We start from the raw sequence: 14,208 nt of genomic DNA, 5'->3' as shown, positions 1-14,208 counted from the left end.
TCGCCTAATCTCTATTGAAATCGGAATTCATGGGACATGGTAATATTACAAACAGTGCCGGCTGCCCGCGACTTTGCTCCAGCGGGAAATGTGAGCTAATCCAATTTACATATTTACTACTTTTTATACGTTTACGGTAGAGAGAAGAGAGAGAGTAATAAAGCAAGGTTTAGTTAATTTAATATTGAGGTACCTACTATAATAATATATTGATCTAAAACTATACGATGCTTTTTTAATCATTTGAAAGAGTTTAGCAGCAGGCAGGTCATGACCAAACCTCCGACCTTTTGAGATAAAGAACGGAAGCCTTTTACGAACAGCCAATCAGTGCTTAACAGCTCATTTACTTAGCAGTAGGTACCTGTACCTACCTATAGTTACAAGTCAAGTTACACCTCCCATTTGACAGAAATAAGGACACTTTTCAAATGGTATTGTATAACATTTTGGTTACCTACTTATATACACATAAATATCTACACCAATATTTAAAAGTAGACCGTGTAAGGAGTTATTCTATACTTGCATATATATTATGAAGTATCTATGTATATTTAATACTCTCAACCACAATTATATATTGTCAACATAAAGCAACAAAACTGTCTAATTTCCACAACTATAAATTCTAATTCGGAATTCCAACTGGATTAAACACGTAGTATTGACAGATTCGCTCGCCTTAATTTCCCCGGGGCGGATTTAATTTCATTGGAATGCAAATGCACTCATTTGAAAGTATGAGCGACACAATCGCGGCTAATTACAATAAGTGAGGAAACTCTCCAATTAAATCATTTGCTCTGTTCAGTGCTTGTTCAATAAATAAATAAAAACCATTGATTAGTGAAAACCCCCCTTATTTTCACACGACTGCCGAAAAAAGTATATTACTAGTATACCTATACTAAGTATTTTCAGTGTTCATGTAATATGTAGCTTTGTGTGTAAGTTTCTTTATTCCATGATAACTTCGAAATGCCTGAACAAAGGATAGATATATGAAGTATCATTAGAATCCTCACACCGTCCCAAGTGACACTGGCTATAATTTTTTTGAAAAAAAAGTCAATATAAGGCAGCTCTATGGCACTATTTTCAAATGTGAATATTTTAAACTTTTTAATTCATTTTTGTAAAAGTAAAGTAAAGTAAAATATTCTTTATTGTACACACCAAGAAATAAAGATGTATAAATAACAAAATAGATTTATGTACAATAGGCGGCCTTATTGCTAAAATAGCAATCTCTTCCAGGCAACCTTAGGGTGAGGAGATAATAAAAATTAAAGAAAGTGGAAGGGGTGTACTAGTAAAATAATGTAAATACACGTAATGCATGTTTTTCAATTACGACTTAAATTCAAGATGCTCTTTATTATTTTGGAATCAGTAGGAATATGGAATACTTGAAGTATATATGTACTTAGTAACGAATTAGTTTGTTTTACGTAGGCAGGCTGTATGACTTGCCAAATGCGATCTGACGCAAAAAAATCAGTGTGGTGTGGTGTGGTCACCTAAATGCATCGATGTCTAAATGTTATGAACTGAGAAAATTAAAAATTAGTGTATTACAAAATATCGTCTGTGACAAAAGGAAAACTAGAAATCGTGCCGTCTTTTACAGCAATATGGATTGTGAAAAGGATGTTTCAATTTTTAACCGAATTTAAAAGAGTGTCACCAAAGATGGAACCGAATTCAATTCAATAGCTTTCAATTCCTATCATCGATTGAGGAGGAATCTAGTGGTTACCCCTATTTACGGATACTATTAAAATGATAATTTTAACATTACCCATTTATTATTATAGCCGATAAACATTAATTGAACTGGATTTCATTAGATAATTACTTACTCGTGTGTGGTGAAAATCCACAGCAGCCGCAGTCAATTAACGCGATCCGTTATAATTAATCCATGATTACTGTTACCATCGTAATATTTACTGTTTATTTAACCCATATACTCAATATGTCTCTACGGTTTTATTTTTCAAACTAACTTATATCGGCAACTACGTTACGTTCGCTTAGATTTCACACCACGTGGGCCAAGAGCGGATTGACAGACTTCTCACACCTTTTAGAAAATTATGGAGAACCTGAGAGTTCTCCAGGTAGGTTTCCTTTCAATATTTTCCTTCACTATTATGTTATTCACCATATCTCTTTCACAAACAATGATATTGAATTGTTTCAAAACCACATAACTCCGAAAAGTTGAGGTGTGTGCCCAGGATCAAACCACCGACCTCCCAAATAGGAGGCGAACCTTTTGACAACTAGGCTATCACGACTCATTTCATTAATCTGTAGGGATTAATTGTTATTAATCATTATTCCCGCGTTGGTGTTTGGTGTTATATCGACGTCAGTGTCGCACAGTTTTGCACACATCCGTCTGGGCTTGAGGCGCGGAGTTCGCATTAAGATATGCAAATGTTATTAGAAGCGAGCAGGCTTTATCGGCGACTGAGTGGTGGGATATAGAGAGGCTTACTTGCCTGACAGAGCGGCTATCTATCTCTAGCCACCCGACAACAACAACCGCCGAGTTTCTTGCTAGTTCTTCTCGGTAGGAAAGGCATTCCGAACCAGTGATAGATGCATTTGACGCTTCAAAAGTAATTGTAAAAGTTTAATTGAATAAAAAGTATTTTTATCTATTTATTTATACAGTTTTCACACAACACTCTGATCAATGTTTTCTTTAATCCGACCATTTTTTTCCCATCGAATACAAATCTGAACTCATGTCCAAGCAAAACGGCCTAAAACTGTACTAAACTTGAGCCCAAAGTTCGTGATTTTGATGAGTGAATGCAAATCTGACCTCATTTCCAAGCAGAACAGCCTAAAACTGTGCTAAAATTGAGTAAAGTTTTTAGAGTTTTCATTTCGTTTTTGGTCCTTGTGGTGAATTTCTGGCAAATACTCCGTTTTGTTTGCCAGCTTCTTTATTGTCACCCAAAATGTTTCCTTTCTCTTGACTTTATCTTCTCTGTCCGTAAGCGTAAATATCTCTGCCCCGACTAGCAGCTATTGTATCGGAGATGAGAGATAGCAGCATCATGATCATTAGCTGCTGAATATCTCGACACCTCCCACGTAAGTTGTTGTAAGCCACAAAATTGCCATTTTGCGTTTTTTACATAACAATGTCTATTTTTATCTATTTTATATGTTCAATTAAAAAAAATCCTAAAAATGTTGTTTTTTAAAGTACTTATGAGGCGTATAATGTTGTATTTTTCAAACGAGGACGACGTAAAATATCATATCGACCTTTACAACGTTTTATGTGGGGTGAAGTCGCACGTTTGCGCCTCGTATGTAACAGATACAACAGATCACGACGGACTTCAAATGAAATGTTTGTAACTCAAGACACTGATATGTCACGGTTGTGTTTGCATTTTTTTATTTCATTATCGTATTTTAGTAATTTAATAGTGATGCCAAGCTAAACTATTGTATAGATTACATACAACAATTTACGTCGTTGAGCACACCCAAAAACAGTATTGTATGATGACATACAACCGTTTACGTTGCAGAATTATAATAAATTTTGTGTTAAGTGATACATACAACATTTTACTTCGGCATTTATTTCTTAAAATTTTGTTGTATGATTACATGCTATATTTTACGTTGCTATGACATTGTTTTTTTTCTTACATACGACATTGTATACAATAAAACTATGTTAAAATTTTGTTTGATGGCGACGTAAACCTATGATAGTCAATGAAATAACTAATCGGCTCATCATACCACTAGGTTACCATATAATTAACAAAAAAATCACTACTACAATATATTATTTCAGAGCCTACCTTTCCAATAAATAGGTTGGTAGAACCTGCCAGGTGGTGGAGTCCAATTTCTTTACAGCCTATCGTCCAAAAATAACAAATATTTTTTATGATTTTAAAGCTCATGGCCAGAAAAAGGCCAGAAATGATACTGTAGTCTCCAGCAGATGCACCTACCTACTGACAGATCTCTATTGTACAAACACATGACTTATGGATCTTTAATTTCGTTTTAAAGATACTATAGAGCGGAACAGGAACTCAAAAGTATTCACGAAAGATCTGTCTACTAAACAGGGCCTGCTGATACGACAAAAAACTGACAATACCTCATTTCAGCTAAACTTGAGCTCTTGAAATAAGTGGAGAAGTTCTATGGACAGTTATACACCACAATACAAAGACTTGTTGAAGATTTGGCTAAAGATGATCCCAGAGCTAAATTGACGGGACACTATACCCAAGATATCCCAGATGCCAGTTTATACGAGATAAGTATGGCTCTCAAACAACTCAAGGATAAAAATTCGCTCGGCGATATCAGAATCACAGTAGTATTCCTAAAAGCGGGTGGCAAACCAGTACTTAAGGTCTTTCAGCGATTTCCCAATCGCCATGATGGGATTTTCAATCCCGTCATGGCGATAATGCCGTAATAAATAATAAGTAATGGTTTATTTGTTGCAATGTGGGCACAAAAGGTTAGTGAATCTTATATTCAAATTAATCTAGTACATTGCATAACGAAATTACAAAGTTACAAACATTACTCAATAAGAGTCATAGACTCATTTCGCTGCTAAGCCATGTCTATAAACTGTTGTTATCGTAAGTCATTATGAATCGTCACAATAATAAGTTCGATGACTTTCAGCATCCCTAACAAGCTTGATTCTGAAAAAGCTTAAGCACTATAGGTCACATTCATAAGCTGCGACATGTTATGCATAATATAACTGAAGGCTATTATAATAATCTGCCTCTTTGCTAAGCGTTTGTAAACTATGAGAAAGTTTTTGATTTGGTGGAAACTGGGGCTGTATTAAGGTCGCTATTGAGATGCTGAAACAACTGCCTGTTCATACAAATGCTGAAATAGAATCCTGTACGAAAACACCATGTCAGTCGACATATAGGACCAGACTAGGCCAGTCCAATTGCAGTGACAGAGTGCACATTGAGACGTAATTCTCTGAAACTCTTTACCGCTGCTTTGGAAGACGTCCTTATCTTTAAGCTTGGATTGGAATGAACTTGACACTAACATCAAAAGAAATTCACCTTCGATTTGTCGATGACATAGTCACTATCACAGAAACTCTGGGAAACCTCATTAGGTTTCCCAGAGTTTCTACATTTACAGCTCAATGACCTTTGCAAAGTTTCACAACAGATGGGCCTGAAAATGAACATGAGTAAGACGAAAATTATGTCTGATTCTTATGTCTCGGCCCACCCAGTAATCGTTGAGGGCTCTGCACTCGAAATTATAGAAAAGTGTGAGCCTGGAACAGGTACCTGGACCAGGTAGGTAAGTGCAATTTCAAGAAACAGGTCAGCCAACGAATCCAACTCGGCGGCAGCGTACGGAAACTAAATTAGTCTTCGAACAGTGCGTGTTACCAGTGATGACATATTATGGATCCGAGATAATATGGTCACATATTATAATGGAATTCATAAGAAAGTTCAGAGTCACTAAGCGGGCAATTAGAGAGCTATATTTGAAGTTTCTCTACGTGATCGAATCTGGAATGTGGATATCGGTAGGAAAATCAGAGTAACCGGCATAAATGGGTTGCGAAGCTGAAGTGTAAATGGCCGGGGCACATAATTCGAAGGACCCATAGACGTTGAGGTCCCAAGGTGCTGGAACCTCGCACTGTAAGGCGCAGCGTTGACAGACTCCCACTAGGTGCATAGACGACATCAAACGAGTCACAAGGAGCCACTGGACTCAGGTGGTGCAAGACCGTGGCATATAGAAGTCCCTACAAGAGACCTATGTCCAGTAGTGGACATCCATTGGTTGGAAATGATGAATCGGACTACACATACTACATTTTTTTTTAATTTTAAACAACGTACACTGTTGTATTTAACACATACGATGACACTCAACCCGTTTTTTCCAGCGTAATTTGTTGTAAGTATCTTATACAACATTTTACAAAGATGAAACACGCCGTAAAATGTTGTATGAACAAAATCTCAGAAATGTGAAGTATTTCTATAAATTATCTTTCAGAATATGTTAAAGTACTGTAAACTATAACTAAATACCGAATTTCACAAAAATATATTGAAAAATGGAGCTTTAATTTCAATTTATATCTTTAAAACGCTCTACTGAAAAGTTGTAGTTTTGGGGATACAACAACTTACGTGGGAGGTGTCGATCTAATCTCTGAAGTATACCTACCGTTTAATGAAGAGCATCCGCGGGCGGGGACGGTGTGGAAAGTGATTTTTAATCAAGAGTCTCGCTGGAAAATCGCTGCATATTTTCGTCGTGTATATTTTTGAATTTTTTCTTGACTCCTTTGAAGTTTGATGGAATGTAATTTGAATAGGTATTTTTCCATTGATCACTTCACTACCCATATTATAAATTGCAAAAGTGTGTTTCTTTTTTGGTTTGTCCTTCAATCACGGAGCAACGGTTCGTCAACAGTGATTCTTTGCATGGGTATATTTAATGACCTGGAGAGTAACATAGGCTAATTTTTATCCCAGAAAACCAAAGGGTTCGCATGGGATTTTAAAAAACCTTAATCCACGCGGGTGAAGTCATCAGCTAATCGTATATATTTTAGAACATTTTCTCGACTCCTTTGAAGTTGATCGAATATATTTTGAATAGGTATTTTCCATTGATGCTGAATTGCGTTGATTGTTATGAGACTTCGCAGGGTCACAAGTTGGAACCGAAGGACCCTATTACTACGCCTCCGCTGTCCGCCCATTTGTCTGTCTGTCCGTCCGTCCGTCTGTCAGCGGGCTCTGTCTCGTGAACTGTGAGTTCTCGCTTCGACGTCACTGGCAGGCGTCAAATGTAGCGCCCTATTTTTTTTGATTTTACGTCACCATAGCCTAATAATCGACATATCAATTCAGGATCAAACGGGAGTTCTTTCAGTCTAGTAAGTACGTGAACCTACCTATATTAAGCCCACATAACCCTGAACAGTTCCAACAATTCACATTTCAAAATCAAAGCAATGACATTGGCAGCTTCGGAAAGGACCAGAAATCCCGTTCCGATCCGTCGTCAATCAGCAGCGGCCGGCCGGATTAAGATATGCAAATTGTGTCAAGCCGTCCGCCATACTGCCTCCTGCACTGTAGCCACTGACATGGACACATACATGTACGCTGGAATAGACGGAACAGTAATTTTTGCATTTGCTTGTGCAACACACACGGATATGGAACGCCCTTCCGATATCAGTTTTCCCTTCCACAGTATAATATGGGTACCTTCAAGTCAAGAGTGAATAGGCGTCTTCTAGGCAAGCGAGCTCCATCTTAGGCTGCATCATCACTTGCTAGCAGGTCTGATTGCAGCCAAGCGCTAGTCTAATACCCGGAAATTCAAAGGGTTCTCAGGGGATCTAAAAAGCTTAATCCACGCGGACAAAGTCGCGGTCATCAGCTAGGTTTTAATAAAATAATTACAAGAAAACTTATATTACGCAGAATTCCATCCATTATAACAGATTTTCATCACGAACCGAACTAACGAGGCAACTTTGCGGAGCAATTAAAATTATGCCTACTTAGGCTGACCGCACAATGCACATAGTGGCAAATAGTGGCTAATTTTGTTGTACACAATCTTTAAACTAAACTAAAACGACAGATCTAAATGAATTGCTATACTTTTCATAATGCTACCTGCGGAAAAGAATGGGTTTAGGCTTTATTTTTGTAGTTTAGAAATAACAGAATAATTAGCCACAGTACCTACTATCGTCTTAGTTAATAAACGGTAGGTCTTTAATAGACCTCATCAAAACCTGGGTGACCAAAGTGACTACGAAGCGGGAACGTCAGCTGCGCGACGTTCGCCTCACACGAAAAAAGCGACCTAGCTCATTTGTCATTTATTTTTAAGGCATTGGATGTTTTTACGAAAAAATATTTTAATACCACTCAGTGAAGCAGCAATGTAGAACAAACTAATGAATCGAATCTAAGAAATCGAATGAGCTTGCTGGCTATCATTTAGTGAAACACTAAATAATCATTCCGCTCTAGCCGTACTCCGGCGATAGGTACGGTCTAATAGGTACAGCCATTGGGCGATCATCCTCACACTATTACTTATAACTTACACGCGTACAAGTGAATTGTATTTCGTTAAATTGAACTAATTTAATAACCGATTTCAATAGTTTAATTTGTGATAAAATTTGTGGATTACAAATACGTAACCTAATTAGGCAAGTATTTAAAAAGTTACTATTTTAGTTTTCTTCTACAACAATTTTTTCAAGAAAGATTGTATTTGCATAGCCGGTCCGTAATTCTATATGGAGAATGCTCCAAGTAAGGAGGTATCATAATATTTTATACTAGCGACCCGCCCCGGCTTCGCACGGGTGTTCCGGGATAAAATATAGCCTATACGGATTCGGAAGAATCCCTCTAAGTAATGGTAAAAGAAATTTTGAAATCGGTCCAGTAGTTTTTGAGCCTATTCAATACAAACATACAAAAATACAAAGGTTTCCTCTTTATAATATTAGTATAGAAGTATAGATTATTGAGTACGGATCTTCTCGAATAATGAGTAGGATTTAGCCATCGATGTATTAAGCCCGCAGTCTGCAACGCTGGCCCAGTGCGGATTGACAGACTCCACAAAACTATGAGAACATTATGATGAAGAACTCTCAGGCATCATTAGGAGGTATATGTATTCAAAATTAATATAACTTCAAGTGGGTAATTAAAATAATAAGTCATAGTCACTACGCAGCAGCACAATAGCGGGAAGATTTTACAATAATTAAAGTTCTGTACTCGCAGAATACGAGTAGAATGGAGAAGGTATAGAATTGCGCGAGGAATTTTGGTAATTAATACAATTGTGAATATGAACTAGGTGCGAAGGTGTCATTATGTGTTATCTGTGAGGTAAAGTTTAAATTGATTAAGCTTGTTAGGTTTACAGACTCCAGCTAGGTAGGTTCAATTTCTAGAGTAAAGCTACTTAAGCACCGAATCCAACTCGGCAAGGTAGTGTTCGGGAAGCTTCGAGATGTCTTTTCGCCCAAAATTCCTCAGTGCTTGATGACCATGTAGCGAGCACACAGACACAGCTCCCGTACAACCAGTCTTCAAATAGTGCGAGTTACCAGTGATGATGTATGGATCCGAGACTTGGTCGCCAATTATGGCCCTCATAAGAAATTATGCAAAATTATGGACCTCAGAGTCACGCAGCGGGCGATGGAGAGAGCTATGCTTAGAGTTTCTCTACGTGTACCACCAGACCGTCCGACGTGTACAACCAGAGTAACCGACATAGGTCGACGGGTTGCGAAGCTGAAGTGTTAATGGTCAGGGTGCATAGTTTGAAAGACCGATAGTCGTTATGGTCCCAGGTGCTAGAATGGAGACCTCGTACCGGAAAGTTCCCCTTTGACAACATTATGGGGAACTCTCAGGCATGCAGATTTCCTAACAATCTTTTCCGTCACCGTTTGAGCAAGTGATATTCATTAATTACTTAAAACGCACATAACTCCGAAAAGCTAGAGGTGCGTGCCTGGGACCGAACCGCCGACCTCAATTAGGAGGCGGACATCTTAACCATTAGGCTATTATGACTCTTTGGTATAGGTCGCTTCAAACTCTCTGAGATGTTACATACACAGATACGCAAAGTACATAATTACAAATAACCAATTGTTTGCAAGTTCGAACACAAAGCGTGTAAGATTGTACTTTGGCGGTTAAGGCGAGTAGGTATTACGGAACTTTCTCGTGGAACTGCCAGGAACTACACTAGCTCACTGAGGGGACGGGGCATAATAGAATCGCGTGTACTCTCCGCGATACAATGTGATGTGGCATTGTAAATTGTTATCTCGTGAGCAACTTTCCGATCAGTTGTATTGAGGTGGGTACGCCGGTTATTGTATGCTGTGATATATTATGTTTGGTTAACGCATATGTGTGGGGCTCGCTGGTGTAGTGGTTAGCATGGTCAGTTACAGATGACGAGGTCCTGGGTGTTGGAGTTTTCTAATCTATACTAATCTATACTAATAAATAAAATTGGAGTGTCTGTCTGTCATTTCGAAATAACTACCTCATATTAAGCTCATATGGTTATTTGAACGATACCAACACTGAATCACACGTTTTTAAAATTTTTGTCTGTCTGTCTGTCTGTCTGTCTGTCTGTCTGTCTGTCTGTCTGTCTGTCTGTCTGTTTGAAAAGGCTAATCTTCGGAACGGCTGAACCGATTTTGACGGGATTTTCACAGACAAGTAGAGAATTGACCAGGGAGTAACATAGGCTACTTTTTAACCGACTTTCAAAAAGGAAGTTGTGTTTTCTACCTATGTACACCGAAATCTCCGAGATTTCTGAACCGATTTGCGTCATTTCTTTTTTAATCGATAGAGGAACTCTACGACATTGTTTCATAAAAAATTTGGATTCCAACTCCTCAATCCTGATGCTGCAGGGGATCTGACCAATCCACGCGGGCGAAGCTGCGGGCATCAGCTAGTTCTTAATATAACTAGCCCGGAGTTAAAAAGTTGGCGGTGTGTTGACATAGGCAAATTTTTATCCCGGAAAATCAAAGAGTTCCCACGGGATTTTTAAAAACCTAAATCCACGCGGACGAAGTCGCGGGCATCATCTAGTACTTACTAAAGAGATATTGTGGTTACCCTACATGGATTTCATCGTCTTTAAAAGCAGGAAAAACACAATGTGTTAAGTTTGGCCCGGAAGTACCTATTGATATTTCGTTGTGTTTACCTTATTTTTGGACGTAAGGTGGATTATGTTATTTAATTCTATATTTATACCTGTGTGAGTAAGTCTGCTTAAGATTATATCCTTTTCCTTATAGGAAGGTTTTAGAGAAGGTAGATCTATTCTAATGCGATTTTGAGGGGTTTTTCAATGTTTTTGTGTGTACGGGAGCAGGTGATTTACGATCTACGAAACGCTAATCATTTTTAACCCCCGACCCAAAAAGAGGGGTGTTATAAGTTTGACGTGTGTATCTGTGTATCTGTGTGTCTGTGTATCTGTGTATCTGTCTGTGGCACCGTAGCGCCTAAACGAATGAACCGATTTTAATTTAGTTTTTTTTGTTTGAAAGGTGGCTTGATCGAGAGTGTTCTTAGCTATAATCCAAGAAAATCGGTTCAGCCGTTTGAAAGTTATCAGCTCTTTTCTAGTTACCGTAACCTTCACTTATCGGGGGTGTTTTAAATTTTTAATTTACACTTGTAATAAAATAAAAACAAACATTTTTTCAAAATACATTCGAAATTCAATTAGAAAACATAGTTTCGTTTGTGGAAAAAATATGTTTAGCGCCCACTGAGATTTTTGTCTAAGTTATCAACAGAGAAAACAGTGGATATCTAATCGCTTACTCATTGGTAGTGGAACATGTACCTTATTGGAGGAACATCATTCTCTTCAACATTATAAAAATACATACGAACAACAATGTGCACGGACTGGAAAAGTCAACGAAACCCGCAAAAGAAAACTCGTTAACCTAAATAATATGTTTGTTTTGTGCTCTCATATTGTTTCCCATTAAAATGGTAATGTAAGAAGGTAATATGGGCTCTTATTTAAATTGTTAAACGTACGAGTAGTTATATCTTAAAAAACGGATTTGCAGCACCAAATTTTTTTTTTTTTTTTGTCAGATATATGCAGTTTTGACTTTTGCCTAGGTACTTATGTGTTTTGCTTTTTGATTCTATTGTTGCTTCTATTCCATTCATATTTAAATGCGACAAAGCGTCATGCTGCTAAAGGCTGAAAATTTTAAATGTTTCCATTTGTAGCATGCCACGTTGTCGCATGTTGTTGCTTCGGAGTAAAATGGCCTTTGCTAGAGTCTGTACGCAGTAGTCAGTACGTTTAGTAGCTTGTAACACAATTACAGGCGCACAATCGATGGCGATTGCTATCAAAACATATAGGGATTAGCGTCACGAATATAATATTGTTGGTATAATTCCATTATCATATGCTAATACGCCGGGGAGATGTCAATACCTATTGTATTATTGAGTAGGTATGGTATATATGCGACTGTTCGACACGGCAATCGGGGTGGGGACGCCTCGTACACCCTTACAGCCTAACGCACGTTAACTTCTCGTTGGTCCAGTCACTAGACGTTAACGTTAACGACGTATTAAATATACCTGCCATACCTTCATACCATTTGTTGAATTAACTTTACATACTTACATATAGCGCTACCTATCACTACCCATTTTATAAATACCAAAGTGTGTTTGTTTGTCCTTCAATCACGAAGAAACGGATCCATTATCACCCTAAGTACAAGCAAAACAAAGTAACATGGAATTCCGGTACAATACCGCGTAGGAATCGATCAGGGGTATGTGTATTAGGATTAAAGGGGTGCCCCTACAATGATGAGACGAATTTTTCACAGTTTTTGATCTTTTTTGACGAAAGATCAAAAACTGGCCCTCTATTCATATTAGAAGTGGCGAATCCGTAGTCAAAAGCTAGTTTAATCTAAAATCATAATACCTACCTACCTTACGCACGAGTGAATAAGCCTCCATGTTATCAGCGATTTAACTTGATTAATAGTAAATATTGGCGATACAACATAATGCTGCTGAAACACTACTGTGTTGTTACAATAACTCTATTTGTTACCTTTATGCTAATTAGAAGGTAAGTTTTACACCACACGACATGATAATATAATTTATTTATATATTTATAATCCTAGAATGCAAGACTTAGGTATAATACCGCTATCCGCTATTTTATCTATCGATTAAACCCAGCATTGTATCAGCCTTACATATCTTTGTTTTGAATATCTTGCTTTAACGGCGAAGGGAAGCATTGCGAGGAAACATGGCTCATTCATTCATTTCAGGCATTGTAGCATGCCTAAAAGTTCTTTACAATGTTCTTAAAGTAGTGTGAAGTCTGCCAGTCTGCACTTGGCCAACATGTTGAATAGATCATGGAGTCCCAAGTTGAAATAGATGCATGCGCATTTTCCATCATGACAATCACTAAATAAGTAACCCTACTAACGTAACTTTGCCTACGGCTTCGAACTTGTCCACGCCACTGCCAGCACGGTGCAAAATGACCTAAACTCATTCTGAGTACGTGCTCAGTAATAAACCAGTTCCTATGGGTTGAGATGATGATGATTTAAGCGTAGGCTATGTTAATAACTGCTAAAACAACAGTATTTAAATATCACCTACGCAGAGTACCTCAGAACTTTAAACACACAATCCTTTGTGATTACAGCGAACAAATAATTAAAGTTTCATGTAGTCTGTCGCCGCCGGGCCCACAATATTTGTTTGTGGTTGTTTGGACTCTACTCCCAACTACCTTTATTCTAGTTAACTCTGTCTACGCACTATACTCTATCCGCGGAATGAAGTAAGTATAGCGCTCTCTCTGTTACGTAATCCCATACAAATGATAGAGACAAAAATCAGTGGATGCTAATAATTTTGAGTCACCAACCAATCACAGTTGAAACTATGTTCTCGAATTTAATTTCAAATGTTTTTGGAAACGTGTTTGTGATTGGTTGGAGTATCAAATAAGTTAACGTCCACTGAGATTTTGTAACGTAATATCCCAGCCATATTAAAAGCTAATAACGGGGTGTGCAACGGCGTTTCCCGTTAAACGTAGATGTAGCTATGATCAACGCACAACGGCATTCACAGTGCCGTTTGGCGTTAGATGATTTTAACCCCAATTCAGTTGGCATTAGAGGTTAACAATTCAAGTGTGGCCACTTAGTTTAACGCGTTAATTATGGCGTCGTTGGGCATTGATGTTAACTTTAATGTGGCCAAGCATAACAGAGGGAGCCCTATACTAAGTTTTTTCCGGGGATAGAGTACAGTATAGCATATGAATACTAGCTGATACCCGCGACTTCGTTCACGTGGATGTAGGTTTTTTAAAATTCCCGGGGGAACTCTTTGATTTTCCGGGATAAAAAGTAGCCTATGTGCTAATCCAGGGTATAATCTATTGCCATTCTAAATTTCAGCCCAATCCGTCCGGTAGTTTTTGCGTGAAGGAGTAACAAACATACACACACACACAAACACACACACACAAATTTTCTCC

The sequence above is a fragment of the Maniola jurtina genome, chromosome 1 (assembly GCF_905333055.1).
Source record: "Maniola jurtina chromosome 1, ilManJurt1.1, whole genome shotgun sequence".
Taxonomy (NCBI): Eukaryota; Metazoa; Arthropoda; class Insecta; order Lepidoptera; family Nymphalidae; genus Maniola; species Maniola jurtina.
This window is presented reverse-complemented; position numbering follows the sequence as displayed.